General features: G+C 41.0%; 1 pseudogene; it reads left to right on the forward strand.

The window, feature by feature from the left end:
* LOC100448210 (arf-GAP with GTPase, ANK repeat and PH domain-containing protein 1-like) overlaps positions 1-6,414 on the forward strand; it is a 57,806-nt pseudogene extending 51,392 nt beyond the window's left edge.
* Positions 6,415-12,067: the final 5,653 nt, after the last annotated feature.

Below are 12,067 nucleotides of genomic sequence, written 5' to 3' on the forward strand. Positions count from 1 at the left end.
CACTGAGATTTTGCATTTGTTTATGCAAGTGATTCAGTAGGTTACCTGATTGATAAGATTACAGCTATAAATGTTAATTGTACATAGCATTCTTTTGAGTCTAAATATTTTTCAAATATAAATTGAATTGAATGCTCATATTCTCAAAGTTTTGTGAAGATTTGTTTTTATAAGCTAATTAATTCACTTATACTTTTCATTTTGAGTTTAAATATAACATGAAAAATATAAACATACATTTCAATAAGTATGCATGTATATATTTGCTTATAGTTTATTTTTTATCTAACATCTGAGGTTTATACCAAAATATATAAAACAAAGAAGAGAATAAATAACAAGAATATTGAGGTTAAAATATGTGAGGAATTTAATAAAGGTAAGATTATTACATGAAAAGGTATATATTATGTGATGTTATATGGTTAATAAAGATCATCTCCAATTTTGATTCTGAGATATGTAGAGGTCAAAGCACAAAAGAAAAATGAAAGGTTATAAGATTCACAGCATCACTAAAATAAAAACAAACAAGTTGTTTAGGCAAAACACAGCTTATCTTCAAAATGAATCCTGTATCAATTTTCCCCCGTGGGTCTTTATAAAGAGAATTATTTCTTTAGCATCCCAGTGTTTTTCCATAATACATGCTCTGTACAGCAGTGGTTAACAAAGAATACCTGGAATTATGTTGTTAGGGTTGAATCCTGGTTAACTAGGGAGCTGCTTAACTAACAGGTTTTTTTTTATATATGTAAAATGGGGAAAAGCAACATCAATTTTTTAAAGCTCTTGGGAGGAAAAAATTGGGTGAGTTTTGTGAAGTACTTAGTTCAGTGCCTGACACATTTTTAATATTAATACTAACTTCATGCAGCTTCATTCAACATCCTCTGGGTTAAGTGATAAGGACGCTGATGTATAATTGAGTAAACATGTATTTTATGACCGTCAGATTAATGGGGTCCAAGAATGCCATTCTGGTTTAATCTAAAGGAATAATTTAGAGCATCAAATAGTCTTTCCAGAGCTTAATCCACAGAACACTAATGTCATAAGATGGTTCCACCAGATCGTTGTGTGAAGCTCAACCCTTTAAATCCTCTCTTCAGGCTGCAGAGTAAACATGAACCTATCTGGGGCTCTGAACTACCCTTTTTTAAGCAACCTATTTAACTCTGTTCAATACACCTTATTAGTTTTGTTTGTCTGTTTGTTGTTTCATTGATGAACCGTTTTGTTTGTTTTTGTAACTTAGTAGAACCATGTATTAGTATATAGTTATTAGTGTTCAACTGTATGCAATTTAGGAAACACTGCCCTAGAGCAATAGATGAGGGCATGGACCTCAGGCAACCTTCCATAATGCGATTTCTTATAGCTCAGTTTTGGGAAAGTATTACAAGGCAAATATTTCAAGGTTATATTTTTTGAAAAAACCCAGAGTGCAGATATTTTACATTGCTGTCTAACATCTTAAGCATGAGATTTTGTTGGTGACCATAATGAAAATTAATGGGCTTTAATAAAATACATGCCTGAAGAGGTTCCATCACAGTCCAAATTTATATTGGACAAGAAAGTGTTGCTGGTGGTGAATATGTTTGGGTCTGCAGGAACCTTAATTCTTGCCTCCTCAGAAGAAATAATTTGATGGAGGGGCATAAGGTGGCATAAGAAACCAAAGCAAGTTTTAGAGCAGGAGTGAAAGTTTATTTAAAAAATTAGAGCAGAAACAAAGGGAAGTAAAGTACACTTGGAAGAGGGCTAAGTAGGTGCCTTGAGATATCAAGTGTGCAATGTGACCTTTGACTTGGGGTTTAATATGTTGGCATGAGTCCATGGTCTTGTGTTACTTCATCCTTGATTCTTCCCTTGGGGTGGGCTGTCCACATGTGCAGTGGACTGTCAACACTTGGGAGGGCCTCATGTGCAGTGTGTTTACTGGTGTTCTACACATGCTCACTTGAGGCATTCTTCCCTTACCAGTCAAATATTCCTATAAGAACATATACCAGTTAAACTCTGCCATTTTGCCTCTAGTGTGCATGTGTGAACCCACATGCCCAACTCCTGAAATCTTATTGGGAAGCAGCTGATTACCAGCTTCAAGTTTTTTTCTGTTAGGAGACTGCCTTCCCCTGGCACCAGCTGTTGAAACAGGAAAAGTTCCCTTGTCCCCCTCACAGGGCATGCACTGGGGGCGTGGCTCACTTCTTTAGTGCCCTGCTGCTCAAACCTCTAGGGGAGCATATAGAAAGGCAGGCTGTGGGGCTCTGACCCCATGGCAGTGTCTGGGGTGAATGTTTACATGTCCTGAAACCCCAGTGGGCCTGTGTTACAGTGTGCTCTTTTAGTTTTGCTGTCTATAGGCAGCTTGTGTTAATCAGCTCAATTAGACCCTCTACCTTGTCACAAGGACAGAGGGCTTTCTGTAGCTTGGTTTCTTGCCTTGGTGTACCAGAAGAATCGGATCACACCTGGGCTTGGAGAATGAGTGCAAGGTTTTACTGAGTAGCTCCCAGCAGATGGGGGAAGCCAGAAGGGGATGAAGTGGGAAAGTTTTTCCCCTGGAGTAAGGCCACTCAGTGGCCCACGCTCTCCTCTGCCTGCCCCAGCCAAACTCTGTGTTGTTCCGCCTATCGGTAGCCTGCCAACATGCTGTTGCTAGTCCATGCGCTCCTTTCAACATCTAGCCACCTGTGTGTCTGCCTGCTAGAGTCTTGGGGATTTTATAGGCACAAGATAGGGGCATGGCAGGCCAGGGTGGTTTTGGGAAATGCAACATTTGGGCAGGAAAACAAATATGCCTGTCTTTACCTAGGTCCACAGGCACGGGCCCAGGGGTGGAGACCTAGCCAGGAACCACGCCCTCCTCTACCCAGCACTACCCTTCCCCACTCCATTTCATGGAAGGGACCATGCCCTTCCCTTCTCAGCACTTCCCTATCACTGCGACCAATTATTATTTTCGAGCGACAGTTAAAAACCTCCTGACCATCACCTGATGGTTGCTTGACATTGCTAGTGGGGGTGGGGCTCTCCTGCCCTGCTCATGTCTGACTAGTTACCTACTGTAACAAAAGGACCAAATATCTGGGCCAAAATCTTACTTAAGATACCAGTTCTGGGCCTATTTCAACATGGTCATATAATTGAAGACTCATAGAATGTAGTATATTAAGTGTAAGATAAAGCATTTCCAAACAGTTAGCTACCACAGACTTATACCACGTAGCCACATATCCAAAGATGAATTAACTCTCAATTTTACTACTTAAGAAACTGAATAATTTTACCTCTTGCAGAAACACGTGTACTATACATTCCTTATATGAAATATTGTTTGATATCTCCAAAAATCTTATTTCTCAGTAGTCATTCTTAAGCCATCTTTTCAGCAATAATTAAATAGCATAGTTAATAATTTTTAGACTACTCTTAGCATATGCTAACAAAATCACATTATAAAAGAAAAGTATTTATATTTGATTTCAAAATTACATATGGTTCATTCAAAAGTAGTAAAAACAAAGCTGGGGACATCACACTACCTGATTTGAAAACAGAAAACAAAGTTATAATAATCAAAACATCATGGTGCTAAAATAGAAACAGACATATACTTTGTCGCCCCAGCTGGAATGCCATGGTGCGAACTTGGCTTGCTGCAGCTTCTGCCTCCTGGGTTCCAGTGGTTCTCCTGCCTCGGCCTCCTGAGTAACTGGGATTATGGTCATGCGCCACCACACCCAGCTGGTTTTTGTATTTTTAGTAGAGATGGGGTTTCTCTATGTTGGCCGGGCTGGTCTCGAACTCCTAACCTCGGTTGATCCACCCGCCTTGGCCTCCCAGGGTGCGGGGATTACAGGTGTGAGCCCCCATGCCCAGCTGAGATCTGATGGTTTTACATGTGTTTGGCAGTTTCTCCTTCACATGCTCACACTCTCTGTGCGGCCGCCATGTAAGCGGGACCTGCTTCCCCTTCTGCTATGATTGTAAATTTCCTGAGGCCTCCCTAGCCATGCAAAACCATGGAGTCAATTAAACCTCTTTCCTTTATAAATTACCCAACCTCAGGTATTTCTTTATATCAGTGTGAAAACAGATTAAATAACTTTCTGATAATCATGCTTGAGGAATTGGGGAATTCAGACTACTTGGGATCAAATCGTGGCCCCACCCTTAGCAGTCATGTGGCCTTGGGGAGGTTACTTACCTTCTCCATTTCAACTTCTTCTGTAAAATCTGTAAAATGAGATTGTTTCTGAGGGTTAAACGAGCATAGCACAGTGGGGACACTGTCAGGCACATACTCCTTGCTAGATGGTGAGTATTCATCTTTATTGAATTAGGACTGTGGTACCCCACTTTATGGCTCTCAGTTTTTATGACAAAATCATGTTTAGTGCTTTTTTAGTAAAAGAAAATCTGAATGTCCCTACCATGGAAGGAAGAAGCAGAAGGGAGAAAAGAGAGTTGGTAAGTTTCATCATTTTAGAGCTTCAGGGAAAAGTTAGGTTTCTATTTTATGGAGTAGGAGGTGGAGGCAGGATGGTCCTAAGGTGTCATTCAAGACATACAGCCATAACTCTTTATTGAGAGTAGAGCTAGGGCCCCAGGGATTGCTGTGGTCAAGTTACAGACAAAAATGACCACTCATTAGAAGACAGGAGAGGAGTGTTTAGTTACAAAAGCAGTCAACAATTCAGGTGTATCTACATTCAGTCAGCAAATAAAAGTTGTTCAACTTGGTTGCTAATGGGACCCACTCTACTGAGGCTTTGTATAGAGCTCATACAGGAAGACAGCTTCAAGTAAGGAACTACCCTGTGCTTTTCTTGGAGCATATTTGATGAACGGTTATACTTATTTACGGTTTCCACTGTACACATCAGCCAGACAAGTAATGGAGGTGGGAGTTTAAGTGACTATTGCTCCTCCATTCCATCGACTCCCAGCATCAGCCAGGAGGAACTTCGGATCCATGTTCCTCCCACTGCCAACACACCCACGCCCATTCGCAAGCAGTCCAAGCACTGGTCCAACCTGTTTACCTCTCAGAAAGGGAGCAACCCAGACAAAGAGAAGAAAGGCCTGGAGAATCGTGTGGACAGCATCAGGAGCGGCAGAGCCATCCCCATTAAACAGGACATGCTATTCAAGCTAAGTGGCAAATGGCTGAAGAAATGGGAAAAGAAATATGTCACCCCGTGTGACAATGGCGTGCTGACCTACCATCCAAATTTACATGATTACATGAAGAATATTCATGGTAAAGAGATTGACCTTGGGAGAACCACTGTGAAAGTCCCAGGGAAGAGGTCACTCCTAGCCACATCCGCCTGTGCGCCCATCTCCAGCTCTAAAACCAATGGCCTAACCGAGGACATGAGCAGTTTACACATCTCACCCAATTCAGACACAGGGCTGGATGACTCCGTATGCTCCAGCCCCAGTATCTCCAGCACTACCAGCCCCAAGCTCCACCCGCCCGACTCTCCTCAGGCCAACAGAAAGAAGCACCAAAGGAAGAAAAGCACCAACAACTTAAAAGACCATGGCCTGTCTGGCATTGCTGAAGGACAAGAAGAAAACTTTATCATTGTGCCCCTCACTGGCCAAACGTGGCACTTTGAAGCCACGACGTATGAGGAGCGGGACGCCTGGGTTCAAGCCGTGGAGAGCCAGATCCTGGTCAGCCTGCAGTCATGCGAGAGCAGCAAGAGCAAGTCCGAGCTGAGGAGCCAGAGCGAGGCCATGGCCCTGCAGTTGATGGGAAACATGCTGGAACTCCAACTGTGTGGACTGCGAGACCCAGAATCCTAACTGGGCCACTTTGAACTTGGGAGTCCTCATGTGCATCAAGTGCTCAGGAATCCACCGGAATCTTGGCACTCACCTTTCCCAAGTACGATCTCTGGACCTGGATGACTGGCCAGTCCAACACATCAAGGTGATGTCGTTCATTGGAACGAGCTAGCCAACAGCATCTGGGAAGAGAGCAACCAGGGGCGAACGAAACCCTCAGTAGACTCCACAAGGGAAGAGAAGGAACGGTGAATCTGTGTCAAGTGCGAGCAGAAGCTCTTCCTGTCCCCGCTACCCTGCACGGAGCTGTCCCTGGGCCAGCACCTGCTGCGGGCCACCGCTGATGAGGACCTGCTGCTGCTGGCACATGGCTCCCTGGAGGAGGTGAAGGAGACCTGCGGGGAGGGAGGCGGCTGCACCGTGCTGCATCTGGCCTGCCTCAAGGGGAATGTGGTCCTGGTGCAGCTCCTGATCTGGTAGGGGGTGGATGTCATGGCCCGAGATGCCCAGGGGAACACAGCACCGGCCTAAGCCCGGCAGGCCTCCAACCAGGAGAGCATGGACGTGCTGCTGCAGTACGGCTGCCCCAACGAACGCTGGTAGTATCTGTTTAATTTTATTTGACTGTAGTCTCCTTGGTACAAAAACAAAATGGGAAAAATAAATAAGAATAGCATTTCAAGTACATTTCGTAAACTAAGTAAATACACAAAAGGCTGTTTTTTCCGATCGTAAGAGATATTTTACATCCTTTTGCCAAGGTGGATGTGTTAGTCTCAAACCCTCCTGGGCCACATTGCCCAAGTCACACAGGCTTCTGTATTATGTATTTAGATAAGATGTGTGAAAATATATTTGAAAAACGTTCATAAATATGCACTGATTTTTGTACACATGGCACCTCTCCTTTTTTTTTTTCAGACAGAGTCTCGCTCTGTCACCCAGGCTGGAGTGCAGTGGCGCGATCTTGGCTCACTGCAGGCTCGGCCTCCTGGGTTCACGCAGTTCTCCTGCCTCAGCCTCCCGAGTGGCTGGGACTACAGGCACCCGCCGCCACGACTGGCTAATTTTTTGTATTTTTGGTAGAGGCGGGGTTTCACCATGTTGGCCAGGATGGTCTTGATCTCCTGGCCTTGTGATCTGCCCCCCTCAGCCTCTCAAAGTGCTGGGATTACAGGCATGAGCCACCGCACCCAGCCCATATGTAACTTTTTTCAAATATATTTTCATATTTCTCTTAGTTTATAAATTGAACTTGTTATGAACTAATAATATGTAACTAATTGAGATAAGAGGGTTACAGATCATTGTACACAGAAAATATTCCCAGCAGTAAACACTTACATTAATGTGATCTACAGCTTTTAAAAAGGAGCATCTCCGAATAAGATGGTGGTAAAATTTGCTTATTAAAATTGAGAAAGAAAAAAAAAAGACACACTGGAGTATATTAGAAAGGGAAAAGAGGGAATGTGATTTCTCATGATTGAAAGCTTGATTTAGATTGCATACAGCTTTTGCTAACCAAGACCAAGTGGCTCTGGCAAGACAGGGTGGTTTTCCAAATGCCAGACCGAGGTGCCCTATGAAAGCAGCTGCCAATGGTTCCAGATGTAGAGAGCTAGATGATGCAGGAGGAAGAGCTGTATTGGAAAAGGGAGAGTTTTGTACATGAGCTAAGCTCAATGTGCCTTTGAGAGAGCAGAGTGGCAGCATCTAGTCATCATTTGGATATACAGGACTAGAGCATGAATCTGACGTAGAGCTACAGAATGAAGAGCAATAGCAGCTGTTTAAATACAGAGAAAGTGTGTACAATGAAATTGGACAAGCCAGGCATGGTGGTTTCATGCCTTTGGTCCTAGCTACTTGGGAGGCTGAGGTGGGGGAATTACTTGAGCCTAGCAGTTTGAGTCCAGCCTGGGCCAAATGTTGAGACCCTGTATCTTAAGAAAAGAAAACATAAGGCCAGGTACCGTGTCTTGTGCCTGTAATCCCAGCACTTTGGGAGACCAAGTTAAGAGGATTTCTCAAGTGTAGGAGTTTAAGACCAGACAATAAAGTGAGACCCATTTCTACAAAAGAAAAAAAAAATTGGCTGGACATGGTGGCACACGCCTGTGGCCCCGGGTACATGGCATGGCAGGCTGAGGCAGGAAGATCACTTGGGCCTGGGAGGTGGAGGCTGCAGTGACCCGTATTCATGCCAGTGCACTCCAGCCTGGGCGACGGAGTGAGACCCTGTCTCAAAAACAGAAAAAGTGGACAGAAAATAGGTCAGTAAGGACTATTATCATTTAAGGGACAAGCCCCCAGAAGAGTGGCTACTAGAGTGGGAGGAGGAAAAGCAGAAGAGGATAATAAAAGGAGAAAGAGTTCAAGATAGGAGAGGCTGTGGTCACAGTGCTGAATGCTGCCAAGCAGTGACTTGATTTGTGAACACTCATTGGTTCACAATGACTCTGACTCTGTTGCTCTTCTAAGTGCTGGGGTAGAGGAGAGGACAGGTAGAACACAGTTCTTGCTTTTATGAGCTTATGTTCTAGGAAGATCAAACTTAAGTATTTTTTCAGGTAGTATGAAATAGCAGGAAGAGGAAGCAGGGTAAAGGGATACAGAGTGATTGGGGGCTATTTTAGGTAGAATGATAAGGAAGAGCCTCTCTAGAGAGCTGACATTTGAACAGTGACCTGACTGAAGGGACGATGGAAAACAGTGCTGACGTTACAGGCAGCAGAATGACTGCCAAGACAGACAGAAATGCATTTCATGTGTGTTTGAGGAACAAACTGCAGGGTGACCAGCACGGTCAGAATGAAGAATGAGGGAAACCTTGAATGAGGATAAAGCAATTCCATTTGGATGCTAATCTGCCATGTTCTGATTAATCCCAGTTCCAAGAATTCATCTAGGATTTCTATTTTATCTTTAAAAATTTATTTATTTATTTATTTATTTTTTGAGACAATCTCACCCTGTCTCCCAGGTTGGACTGCAGTGGCACAATCTCAGCTCACTGCAACCTCCACCTCCTGTGTTCAAGCGATTATCCTGCCTCAGCTTCCCGAGTAGCTGGGATTGCAGGCACCTGCCACCATGCCTGGCTAATTTTTGTATTTTTAGTAGAGACGAGGTTTTACCATGTTGACCAGACTGGTCTTGAACTCCTGACCTCAAGTGATCCCCCCACCTCAGCCTCCCAAAGTGCTGGGATTACAGGCATGAGTCACTGTGCCTGGCCGTACACATCCCTCTTGATGCACACATTACCCTTTCCCTATGCTATATAAGCCCTGAGCTGGGGAGGTGGGGGTAATGGCATAGGGATCCATCATCTTGTCTTGGTACCATCCCTGACTTGGCTTCTGTTCATAAACGCCTAGTAAATGTTTCATTCTGAGAAAAAAGAAAAAAGAAACAGACATATAGATGAATGGAACAGAATAGAGAGCCCAGAAACAAATCCATGAATGTGTGGCCAATAGATTTTAACAATGATCCCAAGACGTTCTGTTCATTAAATGATGCTAGAAAGACTGGATATGCACATGGAGAAGAATGAAAATAGACCCTCATCTCATACCATATACAAAAACCAACTCAAAATGTATTAAAGACTTGAATGTAAAACTTAGAACTGTAAAACTACTTTAAGAAAATAGAGGGATAAAACTATGTGACATTGGGTTTGAACAATGATATTTTTGTATATGAAACAAAAGCAAAGGCAACAAAAACAAAAGTAAACAAAAGGAAGCACATCAAACTAAAAAGCTTCTGCACAACAAAGGAAATAATCAACAGATTGAAGAGACAACTTATGGAAGAGAAATTGTATTTGCAAACCATACATCTGATATGGAGCTAATATTCAAAATACATAAGAAACTCAAACAACTCAGTGGTAAGAAAACAAATAACCCAATTAAAAAGTGGTCAAAGGACATGAGTAGACGTTTCTCAAAAGAAAATATACAAATGGCCAACAGGAATACGAAAAAATGTTCAACACCACTAATCATCAGGGCAATTCAATTTAAAACTGCAATGGGGTATCACTTTACACCTGTTAAAACAGCTGTTATCAAAAAAGATGGAAGATAAGTGTTGGTGAGGAGATAGACAAAAGGGAACCTTTACATACTGTTGTGAATATAAATTAGTACAGCCATTATGAAGACAGTATGGAGGTTCCTCAAGAAATTAAAAATAGAATTACCATATGACCCAGCAATCCCACTATTGGGTATATATGCAAAGGATATGAAATGGATGAATGCATAAAAAATGTGTTATGTATAAACAATGAAATACAATTAAGCCTTAAAAAAAGAAGGAATTTCTGCCATTTGCAACAACATGGATGAACCTGAAGGATATTATGTTAAGTGAAACAAACTAGACACAGAAAGACAAATAATGCATTATCTGGAGTGTAAAAAAGCTGAATTCATAGGATCAGAGAGCAAAATGATGGTTACCAGAGGCTGAGGGGAATGGTGGGGATTAGGGACACAAAATTTTAGTCAGATGGGAGGAATAAGATTAAGAGATCTATTATGTGTCATGGTGACTACAGTTAATATCAATATATTTTATATTTGAAAATTGCTAAGAAAGTAGATTTTAAATGTTCTTACTGTAAAAATAATAGGTATTTAAGATAGTGCATATGTTAATTAGCTTTAGCCATTCTATAACGTACACATATATCAAAACATCATGCTGTACACCATAAATATGTAAAATTTTTACTTGTCAATAAAAAGGAGAGACAAAACGAAATGCCAGAGCAGTAGGCAGTAATCTAAAAACAAAACAAAACAAATTAACAAGACAATAACAACAACAGCAAAAGTAGAAAATCATTGTTTCATTAAATTAAATATTAGGAGGGAGACAAAACATATCCTTACTATACTACTTGAAATTGTTATTGTTCTGCCAGGAAGCTTTTCCTAACAACTTTCTTTACAAAGGTAGAATTAAATAAGAAATATAGGTTTTAAATATCTTTTAAATGTTGCTTTCAGGTACATCAGAACAAGCTGAATAAAGGAAGATGCCTTATTGATTGACTTCTTTTTATATGCCCATGGTGTGGTAAAATGCTAGGCATGTAGGAGACACTTGATGATTGAATGAAATAATGGATTCATGGGAACTAGCAAAGAACCTCAAAAGCAGGATGATTATTCAGCTAGAATATCTGTTTATAAGGAGACACAAGTGAAATGTCCTCATTCTTACACCATACTTCTAGAATTGGCTTACAAATTATCTCTTCATATTTCTAACCAAAAATTGAAATATGAATTGTAGAGGCAGTTCAAACCATTTTAATTGAGAATGAACACAGATCAATCAGAGTCAAATTCTTTTGAGAGGCAAATGTAATGAACCAGAAATAGGTCAACAAATATTATTCAATTAAGTGAAAAAGATTTGAAAATTTTCTTATCAATTAAATACAAGTTTTTAAATGGTTTTAGTTTGGGCATGGGGGTAAGTTTAAAATTTTCTAACACTAAGAGCTCTTAGGATGACAATTTCCAAGTTAAAGGAATTAAGACATAGTTTTATTTTCATAAATCAAAAATGTTTACTCACATAAAAATTTGCCCCTAACAGTGTATGGCCATGAAGAAGAACTCACAAAATATATATTATCTCTGTTCTCCTTAAGTTGATACATTATGATTTTATAATTATCACAAGTATTCCTTTAACAGTTATAGAGCTTAAAGAAGATTTTCCTCATTAGCTATTTTAGTTTCACATTCCTTTTTTTACTGATATGGGAAGTATAAAGGTAATTTTTGACATATTTAAGAAATGCTGTTGCACAAAATTTCTAAATGAAAAGAGAAGCAGCTTAAAGGTTCACATCATCCTTATTTGCGTGCATGAAAAAGATATCAGTATAATATGCCCTCTAAATTTCAGGGTACCCATGGAATTTACCCTGGCCACATATACATTTTCCATGCATCGAGCTACATATCATTTTCCATGCAAAAACTAAGACTCAGAGTATAGGTGAATAACTGAAATTTCTCCCTTATTTTCTGACCTTCCTGATTTCTTTTGATAGGCTGTGGATGGTTAGCTACCTAAAGGTTTAATGCAAACTTGGTTCCCAAACACCTGTTTTAAAAGACTGATCATATGGTTTAGCACTTCAGTATGTAATGTGGCGAACTTGTTATGTACTGTCTTAAAACTCCATTGACGAACCCATTTTGTCAGTACTGAG

Source organism: Pongo abelii, chromosome 13, assembly GCF_028885655.2.
Source record: "Pongo abelii isolate AG06213 chromosome 13, NHGRI_mPonAbe1-v2.0_pri, whole genome shotgun sequence".
Taxonomy (NCBI): domain Eukaryota; kingdom Metazoa; phylum Chordata; class Mammalia; order Primates; family Hominidae; genus Pongo; species Pongo abelii.